This window comes from Spermophilus citellus (assembly GCF_964194105.1).
Source record: "Spermophilus citellus genome assembly, chromosome: 13".
NCBI lineage: Eukaryota > Metazoa > Chordata > Mammalia > Rodentia > Sciuridae > Spermophilus > Spermophilus citellus.
In genome coordinates this window covers 11372827-11392322 of record NC_138193.1, presented here as the reverse complement: position 1 = coordinate 11392322, position 19496 = coordinate 11372827, and the positions used below count along the sequence as shown (strand labels likewise).

General features: G+C 43.0%; 1 long non-coding RNA gene across 1 annotated transcript in view; it reads right to left on the bottom strand.

The window, feature by feature from the left end:
* Nucleotides 1–279: 279 nt before the first annotated feature.
* The window catches only part of LOC308632714, a 52323-nt gene continuing 33106 nt past the window's right edge, over nucleotides 280–19496 (bottom strand). Inside the window, exons 2-3 of the long non-coding RNA XR_014018635.1 lie at nucleotides 7276–7384; nucleotides 280–385 (exon numbers count right to left, since the gene is read on the bottom strand). This is a non-coding gene — a long non-coding RNA (uncharacterized lncRNA). The remainder of the gene's footprint in view (nucleotides 386–7275; nucleotides 7385–19496) is intronic.

Here is a 19496-nt window from a genome sequence, read left to right as displayed (position 1 = left end):
GGAAAATCGAATGTGAGGCCCTGGTGCAAGCCCACAGGGAAAACAGTGAGGTGAATAAAGTCCTGAGACTACAACACTAAGGTGACCTCCTGCTACTCTCACCATGGATACAGGTGCCCAGTAAATGGGAGTCACTCTTTCCCAAGGAAGGAAAGCAACCCAGGAGCACCATGATGACACAACAGGAGCTCTGGGGAGATACTGCACAGGTAGGGGTTAGTAAGAGAACAAGGATATTAATTAGTCAGCAATTAGCTCCTATTTAATTCCTTCTACTCACCAGGAACTGTAAACCCAAGATGAAAAGATACAATCTTTGTTCTGAAACGCTCCTCTTCTAGCTGATATATGGATAATTAGCTCAGGACACAATTAGTTCATTTCTCTAAAAATGAAATAAATAAAAATCAGTAGGGAACTTTTGGAGAAGGGAGGCCAGCATCCACACAAGAGGAAAGGCCATTTATGAGGTGCTAAACTCACATTAATGCTGACCAGATGGGCATTTTTATTCAATTGAACAGATAAGAGAAGTGCTGATCAGACCAGAACTGTTGATCGAAAGGAACTTGATAGGACCGTAATCCAAACCCAGATCTGTTCCATTTTAAAGCCTATCCTTTTAGGTTTCATTTTCCCCTGAGTGGCACATATACATATTTAGATGACTGGCACATGTAAGTACGTGTATGTGTTTGGTGAGGTATCAGAGTGACCATTGTCCTGGTATGCCTGTGTCAAAATTACACTCTAGCTCAAAGATCTCAATGGATTTTATTTCCCATTCTAGAAGCAGATTAATAGTTGTGAACCTGAAACTCTCAAGACAGGGATCTCTGAAATAAAAGGGTTTATTGAGCCATTTCAGATGTTAACCAGAAAGGACCAGGTTTTGGGTCCACACCTGCCAGCAGCAGAACCAGATACATTTGGAAAAATATCAGCAGGCCCAAAGCCAAGTGCATTTTTATAACAAAAAACTGGGGGAAGGAGCCCAGTGTGGTGGCCCATGCCTGTAATGCCAGTGGCTCAGGAGGCTGAGGCAGGAAGATCGAAAGTTCAAGGCCAGCCTCAGCAACTTAGGAAGACCCTAAGCATCTTAGCAAGACCCTGTCTCAAAATTAATATATATATATATATATATATATATATATATATATATATATATATATGGCTGGGGATGTGGCTCAGTGATAAAGCAACCCTGGGTTCCATCCCTGTACCAAAAAAGAAAAAAAAAGATTGGGGGAAGGGAAAGCATAAATCGTTTACACTGAACCTGAGACAGGTGGGAACCACCAGGGTTGAACAAAAGGCAAGGACAATGAAAGACACCCCTGGGCTCCATAAGCCAGGATCCATTGTAGCAGGGCGTGCTGCTATTTGTGCTATTTGCAGGAAGACCATCTTGGGACCTGAGAAAGCCAGAAGCAGAATGTTTGCACAAGATGAAATTGTTACCGGGGGGAAGGGGAAGCTAAGCCAAATAAACCCTCTAGCTTCACTCATGTGTAGTCAACTTAAAAATCACTCATTTGGGAGGTCACACGGCTGTGCAATACTTGTGTGTTTCCCTAAGTAGTTTTGCTGCAAATAACACCTCTGATGCATGGGTTATGATGACATGGTTGCCTAGGTTACTTTTCAGGGACTTGAAGGCCATTGCTACCAAATACACTCGCTGTGCACTGAGGCCTGCAGATGTCTGACGGGGACTATAATATGATCTCTGTCTTCATCTTATGTCTGTTCCCTTTGCTACCTTAACTCTTGGGTCAGATTCTACGCGGCCCAGCATGCAGGCATGTTGATTGCCCCTTGGAGTTAGCATGTGCTTTTTTCTACTCCGCCCTGTGCTTTTTCAGCAGCTAAAGCAGCCCAAGCACCAAAGTCCCTCAGCCCTATTGTACATAGGTCCCAGTTTAAGCCACAAGGCCAGGATTTTTTTTTTTTTTTCTGGTACTGGGGATTGAACCAGGGATGCTTAACCACTAAGCCACACCCCCCAGGCCCTTCTATTTTTTATTTTGAGACAGGATCTCATGAAGTTGCTGAGGCTGACTTTGGACTCAAAAGAAAAACAGCTATGAACCACTGAAATGTGGAAGGTGCCCATGGACCATGGGAATGCAAAACAAGCAAAATGAGGGATCCTTGTCTGCAAAACACAAAGAGATGGGGGGCAATGCCAAGGACAGGGAGGACAGGCCAAGATTGGGTGAGTCCACCTGACTCTAGCTACTGGCCCTCTGTAAACATTAACAGCCAGACCATGGGGTTGCTACTTCTCCCACATTCTCCCTTGAATGTGTCTCTGCTTTCCTAAATAAATCTGTCTGTGCTTCTAATTGACATGCCCTTAAATTCACTTCTGTGATGTTCATCAAGAACCCCACTAGTCCTGATTTGAGTTCCCCTCTCCAGGATCTCTCAGGACCTCCTCCAGGGACAGTCTTGAGTAACCTTCTACCAATATTCTTCAACTTAATAATAATATTCTTAAATTACACCACAATGTAATGTAACGTAAGAACTTAGAGGAGAAAAATGTTATTTGGAGCTCATGGTTTCAGAGATCTCAGACAATGGACAGGCTGGGTCCATTGCTCTGGGCCCACAGTGAGGCAGAACACCATGGTGGAAGGGCAACGTGGAGGAGCACTGCTTCACTCATGGCAGGCGGGAAGCAGAGAGAGAAAAGGGAAGGGACTGCAGGAAAGATGCACCCATCCAGGGCTTGCAACCAGTGACCCACCTCCTCCAGCCATGCCCCACTTGCCCAGTTAGTCCAATCAAATTAGGATGGACTGATTAGGTTACAATCCAATCACTTCACCTCCAAACATTCCTGTATTAGCACAGGAGCTTCTGGGGAACACTTCATACCCAAACCATAATAGGGGGCTAACCAGAAAAGGGATGTCCTATCGATTGGGTAGGAGGGCATGTTCACTTTTCTCTTATTGGTCCTGAATTGGAAGCAGCTGGGAACATTAGGGCAGCTATCAGTTACTAATCTATTCCCAGCTGTTTAGGACCAGTTGTGAGAGGGGTTATTATTTGCTTCCCAGACCAGTTACTAGAGATGTCACCGGGCTGAACCTGTTTTACTGACAGCCTGTTATCCTGTCAGCTCTGTTTGCTTACAGGTGGTGCTTGCTTGGGACAGTTTAGGAGGATGTATGCTGATAACTACATGCTTCCAACTGTCAGCACTGAGTTATCACTTGCCTAGAGGAACCCCAGACTGGCTTGATCTGGTTTGGAGGCTATGTTGACACTACAGATGACCTTGGACTCTTTATAATGATACTAACACATTTACCAACACCATGGTATTGATTTGACTTTGCCCAAATTAGCGAAGAAAAGAGGTGGCACCCTGACTCCTGGGAATCTCCTTTCTCCATGAAGTACCCTATGATTGCATGCATGCCACAAGCCCTCATAACCCAGTCCTCATCAAAATCCCAAACCCAGACTTGTTCAGGAAGATGCCTTCAGAACACAAGCTCCCCTTCACCATGGGATAAGTTCCCTGCCTGCTCTCAGAACTGTTTGGTCATGGATAGCAGTATCAAGCAGGAAAAGAACCTACTGGGTAATAGAGAGGGATGGTCTGACTTCTTATGAGTCCAACTTATACAGGGCAGGCTGGCTTCCTGGGCTGGTTGCTTAAATAATGGGCTGTGTCCCAGGCTGGTTGCTTCAAATTGTGGGTCTAGTCTCACATGTGGTTTTGCCATTGTCCTTTTATACATTCAGTCTCTCATTGTATGTTCAGTAAGGTGTGTAACTATTTCCACTATCTAAAACCAAAGCATGCATCAGCCCAGAAGAAACCCTCTGCCCATTACCAGGCATTCTTCATTCTCCCTCAATCTTACAGACTTAGCAACCACTAATCTGATTTCCATCCCTATAGATTTGTTCACTCTGGACATTCCTTTATTATTTATATATAGTTCTGGGGTTGAACCAAGAGCATGATAGGCAAGTACTCTATTTTGGAGCTACATCCCCAGTCCTGGATATCCTACTTCGACTCATACAACAGGAGGTCTTTTGTGACTGGCCTCTTGCACTTATTATAGTACTCATAAGTCTCATCCACATGCTAGTACATGTCAGTACTTCACTACTTTCTTTTTTTTTTTTTGCTTAAGAAAAATGTATAATAAATATTTTGATGCTATTTTTAGTTATACATATCACTTATTAATTTGCTATCAAATTTCCCATAGTAGCTTCTTTTTTTTTTCAGTGTCTGACAAAGCCCAATCTCAAAAAACCAAAGTCTGAATGTTTTGTCTGATATACAGATGCTAATACACAATGGCGGGGGAGCTAGAATAGAGTTACTTTAGATTAGGTAGATGGGAGGGGAGGGGGTATGGGGGTAGGAAGGGTAGGAGAATGAATCAGACATTATTATCCTATGTATATATATAACTATATGGTGTGATTCTAAGTCATACACAACCAGAAGAATGAGAAAGTAAACTCCATTATATATGACGTATCAAAGTACATTCTACTGTCATGTATAACTAATTAGTACTACACTACTTTTGATTGATGAATAGTATTTTATTATATATCTAAGGTTTTCATCATTTTGAAAGATAATGATAAATTATTCTTCATACATTTCATTCTTACCAGCAATATATGTTTATTTTCCCATAGCCTTAATGTAGAATGAGTTTTTAATTTTTTTCTTTTTTTACCAATATGATGTCGGTAAAAAGTGTTATCTTATTTTTGTTAGGTGCAGGACAGGCTGAATAAGCTGTCTGCAGGGCATGCCAAACAAAGTTAGCTGTAGGATGACCTGGCCTCTCAAACCCTCTGTCTGGTTCTTTATCAACTATTTGCTTCAAGCCCAAACGCCCAAGCCCCCACTCAAGGCTGAACACTCAACCCTCTGCTCAAGGCCAAACACGTAACCCCCCTTGTGCCAACAAGGCAGCTTGCAGACCCAGAGACCTCATTAGATGTGGGCTATAAAAACTCCCTCCTGCCCGGACCCTCTCTCTCTTGCTTTCTCTGTCTCTCTTGCTCTCTCTTGCTTTCTCTGTCTCTCGCTTGTGCACGCTTCCCCCCTCTCTCTCTCTCTCTTTCTCTCTCTTCTCCTCTGTTGCACTGCTGCAATAAAGATCTCTTGGTTGCTCTGAGTGTTGTGGTCACTTTTCTTTCACTTTAGTTTTGTTTGCTGTTTGTTTTTGCCATGCTGGGGATCCAACCTAGGGTTTTGCACTTGTTAGGCAAGCATTTTACCTCTGAGCTACAGCTCCAGCCCCTAGTTTAGTTTTAATTTCATTTTTCATGTAATGAATGAGGGTGAACATCTTTTCCTATGTTTAAGAGTCTTTGGCATTTCTTCTCTGGAATCTGTTTATATTCTTTGCCCATTTTTTCTATTTACTTAATATTTGCTGGAATTTTTTATATGTTCAATAGCATAGCCTTCTTTAATAGGAGTTTTGGATATTTTATCTTGATTTTACTTGGTTTTTAAAATGTTAAAATCATTTTCTACATACTGAAAAACTATTTTGGGGGGTTCATTTCTTATACTAAAATTTTTCATCTAGCTAGAATTTGTCCTAGTTATAGTGTGAGGTACTAATCTGTGTAAATCTGTGCACCTAAAACAGAATAACTCAGGCCAGGTAATTTATGTTTTGGGTTTTCTGCTGGGAATTGAACCCAGGACTTCACATATACTAAACACCCTCACACTTGCTAAGCATGTGCTCTACCACTGAGATACACCCCCCAGTCCAGACTGTCATTTATAAAGAACACAGACTTATTCTTCATAGTCCCAGGGGTTGGGAAGTCTAAGACTCAGGCACAGGCAGGTTCAGTTATCTGGTAAGGGTTGCTCTCTGCTTCCAAGATGGCACCACAGTGGTGGTCCTTGCATGAAGCCTCTTTTCTGCTGGCTTTAATTCCATTCACGAGGGAGGATCCCTGATGGCCTACTTACCTCTTAATGGCTTAATGTTACTATCATATTGCTAACACCTGAATTTTGGAGGTGCACATTTAAACCACATTTCATTTTTCCCGAATGGCTACCTCGTTGTCCCAACATCACTTATAATATAGTCCGTGTTTCTCCTACTGATTGGAAATCACATTATCTCACACTAAATCCCCATATTTCCGGTCTATTTGTGGAGTGTTCATGCTTACCCATTAACTATCCTCACATGTGCCAGTATCACCTTATTTTAACTCTTTAGACTCAATTTTCTTTAGTCTGATCCTTCTTTAATATTTATTTTTTAGTTATAGGTGGGCCTTGGGGCAGCTACCCCTTTAACCTGTCCAGTGTGTAACGTGTCAGTATCTTTATTTTATTTTCATGTGGTGCTGAGGATTGAACTCAGTGCCTCTCGTGTGCTAGGTAAGCACTTTACCTCTGAGCCATAACCCCAGGCACCCAGCTTAATCCTTTTTTACTGCTCCTTTTTCAAGTGTTTCCTGCTATTGGTCCCTGGAAAGGACTTAATCTGTTCTCAGTGATTGAAACCAAAGTGGACAGTTTCAAATCCATTTTAAATGCAGACAGTGTTCTCTGTCAAAATGCCAAGAATTAAAAACAACAACAACAACCAGCCAGGCACCACACTGCATGACTGTAATGTCAGCAACTCAGGAGGCTGAGGCAGGAGGATCACAAGTTTGAGACCAGCCTCAGCAACTTAGCAAGGCCTTAAGCAACTTAGCAAGACCGTATCTCAAAGTATAAATAAATAGATAAATAAATAAAGTAAGTAAGTGCTAGGAGTGTAACTCAATGGGAAAGCACACCTGGATTCAATCCCCAGTACCATAAAAACAGAAAAAGACACCCCCAGAACTCAGGTCTTTTAGGGCTGGGATTGAGGGCGGGTGGGAAAGCAGGAGGTCTAGATTCTATGAAGAATGGGGGACTAGTCTGCAGGAGCCCTGGAGACTCCTCTATCAAAAGACAGTTAGCTGAGCCAGGCACAGTGGTGCTTGTCCATAATCCATGCTACTCAGGAGGCTGAGGCAGGAGGATTACAAATTCAAGGTGACCCAGGACACCTTATGGAGACCCTACTTCAAAATAAAACTTTTAAAAGGGCTGGGCATGTGGTAGAGTGATAGAGTGCTTGTTAGCATGCCCAAATCCCCAGGCTCAATCCCCACTACTGCAAAAACAAGCTGTATTAGTCAGATTTACATCACTGTGACCAAAATACCTGATAAGAACCTTTTAGAGATGGAAATGTTTACCTTGGCTCATGGTTTCAGAGGTCTCAGTCCCTGGTCATCTGGTGCCAAGGTAATAGCACCATGGTGCAAGGGCATGGCAGAGAAAAACTCTTCAGTTCATGGCAGCTGGCTAGAAGAGAGGGAAGGAGAGGGAAAGGAGGGGAAAGAGGAGAGAAGGGGAGAGGAAGAGAAAGAGGGAAAAAAGAGGAGAGGGAGAAGATAAGCCCTTCCAGGACACGCCCCCAGTAAGCTACTTCCTCCACTAGGTCCTGCCTCCTAGTAGTCCATTCAGCTATCAGTGGATTAATCCACTGATAATGTCCAAGCCTTCATGATCCAATCATTGCCTAAAAGCCCCACCTCTGAACAGTGCTGCACTGGGGACCATGCTTTCAACAGATGAGCTTTTGGAGAGGACATTCCAGATCCGAACACAACACAAGCAAACAAAACCAGAATGGGTGCTGTTCCCTTTTCATGTTAAAAATATCCTTGTCTTCCCTTGCACCAGAGTTCATCCTGGCTGCACATTGGACCACTGGAGAGCTTTAAAATTGCTGGAAGCCCACCCCCAGAGAGTCTGGAGTCTGAGGTTTGGCCTAAGCACAGAGGCTTTTTCAATCCCAGGGATCATTCCGGGAATTCTAATGTGTAGCCAAGTTGGAGAATTACTGTCATACAAATTCTCCAGGATCACCTGGAACAAATAGAATGTAGATGTGGAGGTTTTATACAGCTACCTGGAGGGCTGCTCCACAGCCTCCTTCTGCTTTTCAGGATTATTCAATATCCTGATTCCTCACCCTTTGGGCTTAACTGGCTAGATGGGGTCAAGGGACCCCTCTACTCTCTGAGTCAGCCCATCTAGCCTCCATCCCATTTCCTCCTCTGTCTGCCTCTCCTGCAGCCCTTTCTCTTTTTTTTCTTTTTCTTTTATTTTTTATTGATTTTTTAAAAAATAAAGGCAGCAGAATGCATTACAGTTCTTATTACACATATACAGAACAATTTTTCATATCTCTGTTTGTATATAAAGTGTATTCACACCAATTCATGTCTTCATACATGTACTTTGGATAATGATGTCCATCATATTCCATCATCCTTGCTAACCCCCTGCCCCCTCCCTTCCCCTCCCACCCCTCTGCCCTATCTAGAGTTCTTCTATTCCTCCCATGCTCCCCCTCCCTACCCTACTATGAGTCAGCCTCCTTATATCAGAGAAAACATTTGGTATTTGTTTTGGGGGGATTGGCTAACTTCACTTAGCATTATCTTCTCCAACGCCATCCATTTACCACCTGCAGCCCTTTCTAATCCCTTCCCCAGGCAGTCTGACAGCAGCCTCATGTAACTGAAAATAGGGCCAGATCAAAGTGACCCGAATTTCAGAGGTATACCTCAAGTCTATGGCCTGAGTCTAGGTTTCTAGCACAGACCTAATAGAAAATTCCTATGTCCCAATAATATATTTATATTTCTTGTGCTAGGGAAATGAAAGAGGGATTTTTTTTTTCAATATTGGGGATTGAACCCAGAGCCTCCTGCATACTAAGCAAGTGCTCTACCAAGTCAGGGGGCTCTTAACATCCTGGGTGAAGCCAAGCACTGAGTCCAGGTTCCTACCTAACTTCACATAGCCCTTGTGTTTCACAATAATCAGGTAAAATGTTTTCTTTCATTACCATGAGTTTGGTGACCAGCAAGAGGGCCTTGGGGCAGCTACCCCTTTAACCTGTCCAGTGTGTAACGTGTCAGGAGCTGCACTTGGACAAGCTAATCACTGACAATAATAGACTGAGGAAATGATGATCTCTGTTCTTGAGATTTCAGAACTGGAAACGAGTAGTGACTAGGAGATTCAAATCCAATGTGTGTCACTTGGTCACAAACCTCTACTGAGAGAAGGCAACTACCCTGCAATCACCCATCTCTACATAAACCACTCCTCAGTCAGCTTCCCGGCACAGATGACTTTTTAGGATGAGGATACTTTGATTAGCTGTCTGACTACAATAAAGTTCATCCTCTATGACCGCTTCACCTTGGAACCGATTGACTTCCATCATGTGATGAGCAGAGAGAGACTTTTGTGTGGCTACATGAGTAAAAGCTCTTTAAGAATCTGGGTCCTCCAGAGTGTGAGATCTTCAACAAGGAAAACTGAGCATCACAGTTCCTCAGACTGTTAGAGGCTCCCTAGCTCCGTGCTGGACACACTGGGCCCAAATGTGCCCATCTGATGAGCCCAGCAAAGAACCACGCTTGTTCCTCCCTGAATTGCCATTGTCCCAGAAAACAGCAGAGACACTGTCATCACGGATGCCTTCACCTCTGCATCTGGGAACATAATCATGCACCATCTTGTGTTGTTTCTCCCCAAAGCCTAAAAGCTCTGGTTAACTCAAAAGAAGGATTTGTTCTTCCTGTTGAAAAGAACCCAGAATATATTTACAGGCACACAAATAATGGGATGGCTTTTATGTTGGAAACAAAGAAAAACTCTGAGAACAAAAGATGGGTGCTGGGAGTGCAGTCAGTGGCAGAACACTTGCTTCGAATGCGTGAGGTCCTGGATTTCATCCCCAGCACTGAAAAATAATAACAATCCCATGGGAATGAGTTTGACTGTCTCTGATCTGAAAAGCAGAAGATGGCATCTTGTTCTCCCCTCACATGCCAATGGGAGCCAAGAACTAATAAGAGCAAAGTCCTCGATCAAAGCTGACCATCTGGTGAGGGGCAAGTCAGGCAGGGCTTATCAGGGAGACACCAAGGGTGCCAGGGCTCCCTGTCCTATGTCTTTGCTTCTCCATCAGCATATGTTTCCCCCTTGATACCACCTTCTTCTTCCTGCCCAGCTGCTGCTCATGACCTACATGCTTTAGCACAACTACGTGACACTTTATAGATATGTGTGTACCATGATTTCTTATTTGGTAGGGATCACAATACAAATGATTGTGCCCGTGTGGATAGAAGTGGAATACCAGAGGGGTTTAAAATGAAGGTGTCTTACAAAGCAACAGCAAGGCATAGATCTCACTGTCAACACGTAATCCACTGCACACCTGAGCACCAGTATCACCCACCCAAATACAGGATCTTGGACCCCAGCCTAGCCCTCCTGGATCACAGCTGCATTTTGACACCATCCTCAGGCAATTCATGTCCCCATTAAAGAAAGATTGCTCTAGAATCTTCAGTGTTTGAAAAAGAGATATGCAAATAAATTATTTATTCTCAGAGAGGATCATAGTTCAAAATCACAAATCCAGTTAAGGGCTTCACACTATTTGACTTCACATCTTATTTTGAAGTATTACATCAGAAGGCTACTTAACCACCTGCTGTCTCAAGAATCATCGCCACAGTTTTTTAGAATAAGTCCACATAAGAAATGAATTTTTAAAAGGTCAAATGTTCCTTATTTTAATTTTAGCAAGATCTTCTTTTTCATTGCTAAAAAACACTTCAACAGTTTTAAAGCAAAACTGTTAGAGTCCAGATAGTTAAAGCTATACTCCTTAGTTCAAGCTTACAGATAAGTCTTTAGAAAGTACCTCTCCATAAAATATCCTCCCTTCGCACTCTCTGCCCCAAATCTTGTGCTATTTCTTATGAAACTTTGGTCAAGAGTTGAAATAAATCCAGGCAGATTACATGCCATACAGTAGCAAGAACAATAGATCCCAACTAATTATGTTGGGTTTCAAAAATAGAAGGCAATTAAAATGTACTCAATGTGACATTAAGAAAAGCTTTCATGGGGTAATAATAAAACAGTCAGGAAGATTAAGAAAATATTGATATCAAATTACAAATGACCACAATGTTAAAATAGAAAAAAGATTACTATACAAGAGCTTTTTTCCCCCCAAGCTTTATAAAAGCACTTTCATTTTGCTCAAAATGGGCAGTTAATAGATAGAGAGAAGCCAAACTGAACAGCCTCAATCAAATAAAATTAACATCAGCAGCAAGTCCTCTTGCTGGAGATTGGCTAGAGTACACGTGTACCAAAGTTCTGCGACTGTTAAAAAGGGACACATACCCACGCACTGTACCACTTTGAACACATGTGAGGATGGCCTTAGGCCTGAGCCTAAGCAACTCCATTTTAAAAACTCAAGTTTGAAACTTTTAATCTCACCAGGCATGCCTAGAGGAGCCCTCCAGTATGGCCCTCAGGCACAAACAAGTCACTTCTCTCCACCCTGATAAACTTTTGGTGATCCTGGCCTGATAAGAGTTAAAGGCGAAAAGATCAGGGTGGGGACCACCAGACCAGATGTTTTAACCCCAGGGTAAATGATGTCACTGAGAGATCCGCTGGCAGCTGATAAGGATTGAAAGGGGGGTTAAAACCCCCAAATTTGGTATAAATAATAGAGCAAATGAACAGACATTCAGCCGCTGGCAATGATGCCCTCACGCCGAGAGCTTGATGAGGACCTGGACTGACATCCCAAAACACTTTTCATCATTGCCTGATCCTCTGCATTTTCCTCACCACTCTCAAACTCTACAGTCACATCTTGACTCTGGTCGCAACTTCTCCCTACAACCTTGTCCTCAACTGGTCATCAACTCCACCCCAGGAGAAACTTGCCTTGGTTCCTGACCTGATCACTGGGGTCTAAGTGAGTGTGCATCTGTTGGACTTAAAGCCTAAGTCTTGAGACTTTTGATCTGACACTTGAACTTAGCACACAGAGGGAATGTCTGTCATTAGCCTGTCATGATTAAGTGAGTTTGCAGTGCTTAGAATGAATCTAGAATTGTTTTCTCTGAATTAATTATGTCTATTGCAGTGCCTAGCATGAAGGATTGTTGTTTTCTTAATTAAGAACCTATAGAGTGAAATTGTATTGAGTGATTTGCGTGAATAAAGTATTGAAAAGGGCAGAAGCACGTGGACATTCTTTGTTTCTCCCCCGGGACTGCATGAATCACACCTTTTGCCCCTCTCGAAAACACACTGGTAAGGAAGTCAGTTATGGATTTCAATAGCCTTTTCAAGGTAAGTATAGTGACTCCTCTTTGGGGCTTTGTTGAAGGGGGTGAGCCCTAGCCAAGGCCACAGGTGAGACTTGTTACCAGGCTGCGTACAAGAGCCTTTTTAAAAAATTAAAAGTACTCAACCTATGAGTCAGAATGATGTTCCTGTTCTACTCATGAATTTTAGTCTTTGCATTTATAGAGTGAGCTGTGTTAACATCCAGTAGAGTTTCTTATGACATCCTATGAAGTCTCAGTCCAACTTCATAGGGTGGATCTTCCCCAAGGAACCTCTTGATCCTGGTTACATATTGGTCATTGTACAATTTCAAAGTAGTGAACTATCACCATGATGTGCTGGGCATGAACATCTATCTGGTGTACAGTGCCATCCTCACAATGGAGACCAGCATAGAGTGATTTCAAGGTCCCAGTCCTCTGGTTCCATTGCTTTGGACTGAAGTGAGGCAGAACATCATGGCAGAAACATGTGGTGGGGCAAAGCTGCTCAGCTCATGGCAGCTGGGAAGAAGAGAGGGGGGGTGGCTAAATCACTTCTTCATTTTGTTATTGAGTCAGACATTAAGGCCTGGTGATGAAAATGCAAATGTAACTAAGTTACAATCCCTGCCATGAACATATGGTAAAAAAATGGACATATATTAATTATCTATAGCAATAAAACAAATTCACCATACTACTACTTTCTCACTCTTTCTGTAGCACAGAGATGTCTTGTCTCTGTTTCGGGATGTCTACGGCCTCAGCTGGATGACCTGAGGCTGGATGTAGAGGTCACTCATAAATCTGGTAGTTGATGCTGGCTGTTGGCTCCAGCCTGAGGACTCAGCTAGGGCTGTTTACTGAAATGCCGACATGCGGCCTGGGATTCCTCACAACATGGTGGCTGAGTTCCAAAGGAAGTATCTCAAGAGATAAGTGCAGAAGAAGCTGCATTACCTTTCATAATCCAGCCTTGGAAGATATTCAGTGTCATTTCTGCTGCTTTCTATTGGTTGAAGAAGTTACAAACGTGCAACCAAGTTTGAGGGGAGAAAACACTGACCTGACCTTTTGATACAAGACAGTTGATGTCACCAAATAAGACATGCACTGGCGATGGATACACAATGGTGTGGCTATCTATATTACTTACTACAGGAGGTGGGCTTGAAAAGTAATTACATCAGAATAATTATGGATAATAATGATGTCATAGAGATCCCACTGTTACTACTAACAAAAATAATAACAGCAGGCTATGGGGCTCCAATTTGTACTGTTGCACCTGTTGTTATTTTCTTCTTTTTTTTTCACCACTTTATTGAGCCATCTTTTAAAAACCATACAATTTACCCACTTAAAGTGTATGATTTGGTGGGTTTTTAATATATTCACAGAGTTGTGCAACCACTACCCACATCTAATTTTGGAACATTTTCAACACCCCCCAAAAGAAATCCAGTACACATTACCATTTCTTCAATGTTACTCCCCAGCCCCTAGCAACTACTGATCTACTTTCTTTCTTTCTTTTTTTTTTTTAAGAGAAAGTGAGAGGGGAGAGAGAGAGAGAGAGAGAGAGAGAGAGAGAGAGAGAGAGAGAGAGAGAGAATTTTTAATATTTATTTTTTAGTTCTCGGCAGACACAACATCTTTGTTGGTATGTGGTGCTGAGGATCGAACCCGGGCCGCATGCATGCCAGGCCAGCAGCTACCGCTTGAGCCACATCCCCAGCCCCCCCTTTCAGGTAGCGCGCTCGCCTGGCATGCGTGCCGCCCGGGTTCGATCCTCAGCACCACATACAAAGATGTTGTGTCCGCCAAATACTAAAAAATAAATATTAAAAATTCTCTAAAAAAAAAATAAAAAAATAAAACCAACACCTCTCTGCCCATCTCTCAGGTTAGGAAACAGACCTTAACTGCCATCAGAGAAATTCCCTGAGTTCTTCCTCTCCACCACCACCAGGGGGCCCTAGACTGGACTGTAGTAGTTAACCAATCTTTGGGCTTCTTACTTTCCCAGTCATGTATATATACCTAGATTGGAAATCATTTGGTTGAGCCTGTTTTTGAACTCTACATAAATGAAATCATTTTCCATATGTTTATTTCATAAGTTGTTTCTTCCTTCTAATATTGTTTTTGAGAAACAGCTGTACTGTGTTTGTTTTCACTGCTGTCTGGAATTCCATTTTATATGTGACATGGTTTATTAATTCTCCTGATGATGGACATTTGGACTGTTGTAAATTTTGCTTCTATGGACAATGCTATTTTGGACGTTGTTGCACAAGCCTCCTGACACACACCCAGTGTTTGGAGCTATGCTGTCCTGTACAGTGGGCACCAGCCTTATCTGCCTGACAATATCCTTAAACATGGTAATTTTGAGAGATGCTGCTAGGTCTAAAATGTCCAATAGACTTTGAAGACGGTATGAAAGAAAAGGAAGGTGAAAAATTTCACTAACAATGTTTTAATATTTATTGTATGCTGAAATGATAAGATGTTGGCTCTAATGGGCTAAATAAAATGCAGTTGGCCCTGTAATTAGACCCACAAGTGTTGCATCTGTACTGAACGTGTACAGACCTTTTTTTAATTCCCTAAATGATAACAGCATAACAACTTTTTGGGGGGTAGGGGGTTGCTGGGGATTGAACCCAGGGGGCTCTACAACAGAGATATATCCCCAACCCTTTTTAAAATTTATTTTTAGACAGTGTCTCACTAAGTTGCTGAAACTGACCTCAAACTTGCCACCCTCCTGCCTCAGCAGAGTCACGGGAATGACAGGCACACCTTGAGCTGCATCCCAACTACTCACATAGGATGTCATGTGTCAGATATTACAAGGAATTTAAAGATGATTTCAAGTGGGGGGGGCTCTGGGGTTGTGGCTCAGTGGTAGAGCACTCGCCTAGCACATGCGAGGCCCTGAGTTCAATCCTCAGCACCACATAAAAATAAGTAAAATAAGGCTTGCTTAACCTGAATTGAATCTTGTCCTAAGAGCATAATTTCTTGGCAAGAAAACAAAAAGGGGCTGTGATTCCATTCTTTTCTGCTGTAAGAGTTTAGAGGGAAAAAGAAAATGAGAAATCAACTTACGAAAATGACGATCATTTTTGATAGCACTCATTTAATTCTGCTTCCACATTCTGGGAAGAAATCAGGTCCCTAAGTTTGTATGTGTTGAAGAGAACCCCCTGGGCAGGCCACTCCCGCCCTTGGGAAGCCTGTTTTTCAGGATTTCCCTCAGCTTGTTTGCACCATCCTTACTCAGTGAGTTGGTTGTCCTGAGGAGAGGGGGACCTTCCATCAGTCCCGCAGGGAAGCCTTGCCATCCTCCTCAGATGAAAGACTACCTCTGTCATGTGTTTCCCACTTGGCTCATGGACTTGTGACTCATCTCTTGATAATTGATGTGCCTCAAACCACAGACATGTAGGACTCTGGAATCACACAATTCAATTCATCTGGGAAGAACTCAGAGCTTATGTGGTCTCAGAGCATCTGCTGCCTCCTTATGTGGTGAAGCTGCCTGGGACATCTGATTTGAAATATCACAGAAGGGAAAACAGTTTTAAGTGTCTTAGAGCCTGATGAGCAACACTGGTTACAGAGTGTCAGGTAAACAGAACCCTAAGAGTTGCTTCTGTCACCCTCCTTTCTAGGATGAGCAGGGAGACAATACAAGGTTGAAAAGAGCCAAGCATTTGTAAAAGGCTGTTGTTACTCTGACTTCAACCTTGACCTCTGTGGCAGGTGGTTTGCAGCCCATGGTTTCATTCATCCTTAAGTGCAGCTGAGCAGTCTTGCTCCAATGCCTGGGAGACACTTGCACTGAGGCCTCCACCCACACACTAGCAGTCCCCTGATAATTTCTCACATCAACATGTACCTTGCTCCATCAAAATGTATCCCTCCTGCTGCCATGTTCTCTGTCATGTCTACGCTTGTAGCTATCCTAAGGGAGAGGGTAAAACAGTGAGAGAGAAAGAGAGAGAAATACAATTTTAAACCCACTAATGTAGCTAGGCACCGTGGTGCATGCGTGTAATCCCAGAGACTTGGGAGGTTGAGGCAGGAGGATCACAAGTTCGAGGCCAACCTCAGTAACTTAGTGAAGCCTTAAGTAACTTATTGAGACCCTATCTCAAATTTTTTAAAGGCAGGGGGGCTAAGTGGTTAAGTACCCCTGGGGTCAATCCCCCATATCAAAACCAAACAATAATATGCGCTAATATGACTTGCCGTTTTCTTGTCTATAAAGTAAAAATAAAACTGCCTACAAGTAGTCTAATTAAATTTAAATACATTTAGGCCTGCAGTTGGGGAAATGCCCAGGCTACCTCAGGTTTGGTGATTTCTTGTAAAGAGTCCTAAAGGAAATGAGAAAGCACAGGAACCTGCCTCCGCAGATGCTGGGCGGTGGCAGGAAGAACTGGAATGTTCCTTGGAGACCTTCTGTCTTCCCTGGGACTCAGGAGGCCTCCTTCTCTGTATTGAAACCTTCCATTTCTAACAGCCACTGGCTTTTCTGCTTGTTTTCTCCTCTCCTGTCCACTCCCCCGCTCATGGCTCCTCTAGCATCATGGCTTCTGCCTACTGCTCTCTCTCTCTCTCTCTCTCTCTCTCTCTCTCTCTCTCTCTCTCTCTCTCTGTGGTTCTTTCTGCCTCTGTCTTTCCCTCTGTGTCTAACATTCAGACCCCAATCAGAGTTTCATGGGCTACTCTCCAGCACAATTGCCCACAGAATTCTCCTAACTTGCCCATTGCCGCTGGCCCATAGAAATTGCTTTCTGTGAGATGCATCAGGGATGGAATGACATCCTTCTACGTCTATCACAGTTGGTGCTATGGTTTGAACGTTTATCTCCTCCAAATTCATGCTGGAATTTAATTGCCAGGGGAGCATTATTAGGAAGTAGAAGGCTGAGGGTGTAGCTCAGGGGCAAAGCTTGTGCTCACATGTGCAGGGCCCTTAAAAAAAAAGTTGGGCCCTTAAGAGATGATTAGGTCTTGAGGGCCACACTCTCATGGATGGTACTGGCACCCTAACAAGGGCTCAGCTTGGTCCCCTCTTGCCCTTTCTCATCTTCTTGTCTTCTGTCATGATTCAACAAAAAGGCCTTTGCCAGATGCTGAATCTTGGTTGCGCTTTTTTGTCTCCACAACTATTAGCCAATAAATTTCTAATTAGTTTAAATTACCCAGTCCAGAGATCAAAGATGGCAGAATAGAGGAGGTCCTGTTTCTGGCTGCTGTGTGGCGTGAAACCAGGAAAGCAGACAGGCAGCTTCTCCACAAGGTCTCACCTAGATGGAATACAACATCTCAGAGAGTATGAGAGGACCCCTTTATGGCCAATTTTCGCAGAAATCACCAGCGCTGCAACCACCCGCACAGAAATCAGACTCTCTGCGCTCAAGTAAGTCTCCGGACTCTGGACCCAAAGCCCGCAGTTCTAGCTCACCCACAGCTCTCAAGCAGCTTAGCAAAATCACTATCAGTACCTCTGCACAACTCCAGGCTGCACTCTGTGCCACGCAGATCACTTGGCTGTTACCTACCCACAGCACAAGGCTGTCGCTCTGCTCCTCCTACCTCACCAGACACCCTGGCACTGGAAGCAGACCATCTTGGAAAACCATCTTGGAAAACTTTTCTTGCCATTTTTGGTGGGCGTGGCTCTCAGATATGACCTCCATCTGAGCAGGTACTTGGTTTCCAACTCCACCACCAGCAGCAGCGATAACTCGGCACAGTGACCACCCAGCACAAAAACAGCTCTCAGATGGACAGGACTGCATTGTGACCAGGGCGCCGCCCACTTGGTGTGAGCCTGGGGGTAAGAGGTCGAAGTTGGGATCTGATAAGTAAGAAAGGGGAGGGGACTAAAATCTAGAGCATAACAGAAAGACCAGGATCTGGGAAATCTCCAGGCAAGAGAGGGAGACGATACCAGGGGCTCAAGTCAGACGAGTGGTCACAAAAAGAGACCCTTGAGGTGCAACTTCCCTTTGAGACTGGTGGGCGGCACTCCCCACTACCAGATGCTCTACACCGGGTCCAGTCTTCTCACCCTGGTTACCTACACCATCCTGAGGGCAGAGACACCAGCATAAAACAGACAACCCCACCTACTGGATGAGAAGAGAAGCAGGAAAGAAATGGATCTCTAAGAGTATTTTTTTCTTCTTCTTTCTCTTCTACCCTTCTATCCTCTGGCTTTCACATCCACAACATACCTGAAACCAAGAACTTTGCATGAGAACTGAGTTACTTGAATAATATAATATAGAGAAGCTGCATAAGCCCTTTTTTCTTTTTTCTTTTTCTTCTCTTTCTTTCCCTTTTTTCTCTTTCTTCTTTCACTCCCCAAATTTTACTATTTTTACATACTGTATTTTTCTAAATACATATGTGTGTTTGTTTTATGTACTCTACTGTCTTTCCATGTACTTGTCTACCCTAAATTACTTCCTGTCTATTCTCCTGCTACTAACCCTCTTCATTAGATTTCTCCTTCACATTTCCTAAGATATATTAACACTATACCCTCACATCTGTCCCTCTCAGCATATCATCATACACCCGACCCCCAGTTCATTGTCCACCGCCAGAAAATGTAAATCTTTTTACGAAACTACTGATTATATTTTAAATAATAATTGAATCCAAAATTTCTGGACATTGAGACTAAACTGTAAATGTCTTAATAATAACAATTTGTTCATAAGTGATGTATTATTGATATTGTTAACATTGTCCTTCCCCACGAAGGAGGGATCTTAGAACCCTACAAGAGCATATAAATCTATAGGGTAAAAAACAATAACACATCAGATCCACAGAGCTGGAAAGGAAGACACATGAGCAACATGAAAAGACAAGGGGAGAAAGTGCCCCAAACAAATCAAGACAACATATCATTAGAAGAATTGGCAGCTACAGCAGAAAAAATGACAGAGAAAGATTTTAGAATATACATGGTTAAAATGTTCTGTGATCTCAAAGGAGACATAAAAGAACAAATGCAGGTAGTGAAGATCACTTCGACAATGAGCTATATAAACAAATCTAAGAAGCAAAAGATCACCTCAATAGGGAGATAGAGATTCTAAAAAAAAGCAGAAATTCTAGAAATAAAAGAAATAATAAACCAAATTAAAAACTCAAATGAAAGCATTACCAACAGAGTAGACTACTTATAAGACAGGACATCAGAC